The following is a 5,067-nucleotide window of genomic DNA, read 5'->3' on the forward strand; positions in this document are numbered from 1 at the left end:
TGGGCTTGCCCCATTCACGGTTGGTGGACTCCCATTAGTTTAGATGTGGCTTTGGATGTCGCCAAGACTAATATAGTCAATCTTCATCAGGTAGCTGCCTTGACTAATTAGAGATAATATCATCCCACCAATACTGATTAAAAGCAATTGCCGTCGACCGTGACGGTCAAGCAACAAAACGGCAACAAGGATGCATACAGTGTTCAGAAGGTTAATTAGAGAAATTCAATGGACCTTCTCATTAATATCTTTGAGACGAAAATGGAGACGAGGTGGAGATCGTTGTAGGCGAGGATGAATCGAGGTTTGATGAAAATGCGACTGGAACAAGAGAGCGAGCGAATTGCATGGCTGTCTTTGTCTCTATCAATCGCATCAGGCCAAGTATGTCTCTTCTACACTTTATTTTCTTTGTTCTTCAGAAATTGAGTGCGACATTGCAGGGTTTAAGAGGCGGAGATGGGTTGCAGAAACGAGATATAGGAAATAATAAAAATGAGGTAAGGCTATGTGTTAGTGGGTCACGATTGAATAGATTGGGCTGAGCAAAGGACTTTTGAGCTTAAAAACTCGAACCGGTAGGGTCCTCGTCAGCTTAGCTAGGTTTAGCCCGTCTTCGTTGCTATTAACAACATTGGGCCGAGCATGTCCCTTCCCACTTTATTTTCTTTGTTACTAAAAAATTGGATGCGAGATTGCAACCTTTGGGAGGAGAGGGGTTTTATGAAGAAAAAAGTATAGGAAATAAATAAAATGAGATAAACCTAGGTGTTAAGTGGGTGAGGATTGAATAGATTGGGCCAAGAAAAGTAGTTGTGGGCTTAAAAACTCGGACTGATGGCGTCCGTGTTAGCTTAGCTAGACTGGACACTTTGACTCGATCCGATTTCCTTTCTGTTATTATTAAAAAAATTAACAAAAAAAACTCATAATATACACTGGTGTAGTTATTGGATACGCTTGCAATTACATATTCATGAAGATTGAACGTGTGACGTGTCATGTTTAGGGAGGGAGTAACGTCGTTGACGTTCCTGGCCATTTGTGTTATGTGCCATGCTAGAAACGACGTGCTGGCTCCTATTGTGGCATCCCAAAATTCATGACGACCTCTAGCTACATTAAATTCTATGAATAGGTGATGGAAGTACCATCAAGTTATGGCCATTTAATCCATAATTAGCAATAAGATATATGGCCAAGCTTTTAATGGATAATTATTTGATAGGAAAGAAAATCCTATCATTGGCCATGTGTTTTATAAATTGGAATTTATGGATTTATGATTTCAAGTTTTATGGCCATATGAAATTGTAATTTAGTGTTTATATAAGTTGACATTTAAGGTAAATTATTAAAAGTAAAAATGGACTTATTTAAGAAATTTTTGGGTCATTTAAGCTTGGACTTTTGGCCCAAGTGTGTGGGCCTAAAGTGGGCCAAGAGGCCCGGCCCATAGAGCCCATTGGGCTGTCGGTGCATGGAGGGGGGAGGAGGAGCCGCATGGCTTCCTCCAAGTGTCTTCAACCAAGAAGACACTTGTCTCCTTCTTAGGGACAAGTGTCCCCCATGCAAAGAGGGGGGTGCATGCAATATATAAGCCACCAAAGATAGAGAGAGAGAGAGAGAGAGAGAGAGAGAGTTGCTGGTGGAGAATTCGGCCAAAGGGAGAGAGAGGAGGTTGCGAGAGAGAGGGAGTGGCGAGAGAGAAGGGGAAGCCGAGAGAAGGAGCTGTCCGCTCATCGCCGCCTGTTTACCACCCGTGTGCCATCGTTCTCTTGAGTCTAGAGGCAAGTTGGGATTGATTTCCACCCTTGCATGTGTGCCTTGCATGTATGATTTGTTTGTGGTAGGTTTCGGATCATAGGGAAGGCAAAAATCGGAGCTAGAATGTGGCTGTTCTTGACTTTGCATGCTGATTTCGTGAGATCCGCCTGAAACATAAACTTGTGAGAGTTTGCATGCATGTTTAGAGTTTGATTTTGGCTTCGATCTATCATGAAAGTTGTAGCCAACATCTTAAACTACAACATACTCAAATTTCGTGTAAAATGATGGAGATTTGAGGGGTTAAACTCTCATCCTACGGAAATGTTAGATCTGGAATGTTTTCGCATAAACTGTTTGAGTCAGAAACTTCTGAGAGTTTTCATGCATGTTTAGAATTTGATTTTGGCTTCGATTTCTTCATTAAAGTTGTATCTGACATCTTGAACTATAACATACTAAAATTTAGTGGAAAATTATGGAGGTTTAATGGGTTAAACTCTCATCCTACGGAGACCTCAGATCTGGAACGATTTTACTGACCTTTTGATGGATTTGTGGTTTCATGTTGATTTTTGCTAAGAATATCTCTTTGATTTCTTCATGAAAGTTGTAAGGGACATCTTAAACTAAAACATAATCAAATTTTAAGTGAAATTAACAAGTATAACCTAGTAAATCGACTAGATCTTGAAGACGGTAATTCTGGAAAGGTATTACAGGACACCCGAGACTTCATGGACCTAAATGACGACTATAATCTGGTTATTTGACTTAGATCTCTTCATGAAACTTGTAGAGGACATCTTGATGTAGAAAATATCCTAATTTCAGAGGAAACAAAGAATAATAGGTAGGTGAAAACTCAGTATTTCGTAGAAGCATGCACTGGATGTTTCGGTGTTGGATCCAGAAGCTTCGTGAGACCGTAGAAATTAATATAAAAATAATCTGACTTGGAATTTTTCATGAAAATTGTACTTTAATGTCTTGGCTATGACTCGGTAAAATTTCGTAATTTTTGGAGGTCGTATGGATATTTTAACCGAATTTCGTCGGAAACTGTGCATTCTGATTTCATCCGAAAATTATATGTTGTTTTGTGTGAATTATGGATTTGTGTGGAATTCTATTTCGCCATGTATTTTGCATGAAATTATTATCTTATTGTCTTGCCTATCACATGCCTTGATTTCATGATTTTTGAGAAGCATATGGATATTTAATTTAAGTATTTTCAAAAATGGTACATGCTGGAATTTTGAAAAAGGCATGAAATATGGACCATTTTAAATTGCATGGACTCGATGAAGTGTATTGTTATGGATGATGTTGTCTTGCTGCATGTACGATAATCATTTGAGATGCATGTATGAATTCAATAATGAATATGATCTTGGTTGCCATCACATTGCATGCCATGTTGAAATTGAGCCATAATTGTGAATGTGAAATTGAAAATGAGATGTATAAGAACATGCATCGTGGTGATGATGATACCGTCGGAGGTGTGAGCCGACGATGCCCCGGAGTCGGGATGCCCAAAGGTTCGAATGAGTCGATGCCCTTGGATGCCTGGTTGTATTATGAATACATGCCCAGGTTTCCCGGGGGAGTGTCGGGATGCCTGGTTGTATTATGATACATGCCCGGAGGGTGAGGGGTTGTATTATGATGCATGCCCGGAGGGTAGGGGTAACCATTTTCATGGCGAGCCCCGGAGATTCCTCGTGATGCTAGGTGGGATGCGAGATGCCCATAGGTTCGAATGAGTCGATGCCCTTTGGATGCCCGGTTGTATTTTGAATAGATGCCCGGAGGTTCCTCGTGATGCTAGTTGGGATACGAGATTCCCGGAATGTAGGGGTGCCGGATGCCCAGTTGTATTTTGGATACATGCCCGGAGGTTTCTCGCAATGCCAGGATTGGGCGCGAGTGATGAATATGGGATGCAAATATTGGTCCCGGGAAAGAGAAATATGGCGGTCCAAAATAAAATTGAAATTGAATTATGCATGATGATATATGCATGATACGATGAGATGTGCATGGATGCATGGTAATGATGATGGTACATGTGATATGATGATGAGATGTGCATGGATACATGGTAATGATGATGAGATGTGCATGGATACATGGTAATGATGATGGTACATGTGATATGATGATATGATGATGATGTTACATGTATGGATGCATGGTAATGATGATGGTACATGTGATATGATGATGATGTTACATGTATGGATGGATGGTAATGATGATGGTATATGTGATATGATGATGATGTTACATGCATGGATGCATGGTAATGATGATGGTATATGTGATATGGTGAGATGATGATGATGTTATATGCATGGATGCATGGTAAGGATGATGCCATATGTGACGTGATGGTGGTAAGTGTATGACATGATGGTATCTCTATATGATGATGATGGTACTCGAGGTATGATGACGTGTGCATGATGCCATGGTATGTTGTGCATGGATGCTTGTATGACATGTGATCCTATGATTGTGATGATTGCATGGCATGATGTATTGAGTGGTTTATTAGTCCTTTACCTACTGAGTGGCTGTACTCACCCGTTTTGGGGACCAACATTTCAGACTAGATAAGATGCCTATGCTGCTACTGCTACTAGTAGATGGATCGAATGATTGGATATGATTGTGGGGAGGAGGATAGCAAAGGAAGGAGTTTTTAGACGCTGACACTGATCGATGGACTTTAAGTGTACGACTGTTGGAGGGGATGTCGGTCATCTTTTTGAAGTATAGCCATGTATAGGAAACTATGGCATTTCGATGTACCGGCTAAAGATGTCCATCTGCTTTATGTAAATAAAAGTGTACGACTTTAACTTATATAAAATGTTTAGTAGGTGTGCATCGTTTTCTATATATAGGGAAGGGAGTTTGCTAGATGTGCTTCCGTATATGAATTGTGCAAGGGACCTATAAAAAAAAATGTGTAAACCCCCATGGTTGTATGGACCCGCTACAATTGAAATGGTATTAGAGTGACATGTTAATAGGGAAAGTGAAAGGTAAGCGAACTGTGGCGACCCAAACGGATCAGGGGCCGTTGAGGGGTGCCACACCTATACACCCCGCACATATTGGAGAAGGCTGGAGTCATAAATATTAATGAGAAGGTCCTTCGGATTGTTCTTATTGACCTTCTGAAGACTATATGTTTCCTTCTTACCGCTTTGCTGCTTGACCGGCACGGTCAACGAAAATTGCTTTTGATCAGTATTTGTGGGATGGTCGGATCCCTTATTAGTC

Source organism: Eucalyptus grandis, chromosome 1 (genome assembly GCF_016545825.1).
Source record: "Eucalyptus grandis isolate ANBG69807.140 chromosome 1, ASM1654582v1, whole genome shotgun sequence".
NCBI classification, from domain to species: domain Eukaryota; kingdom Viridiplantae; phylum Streptophyta; class Magnoliopsida; order Myrtales; family Myrtaceae; genus Eucalyptus; species Eucalyptus grandis.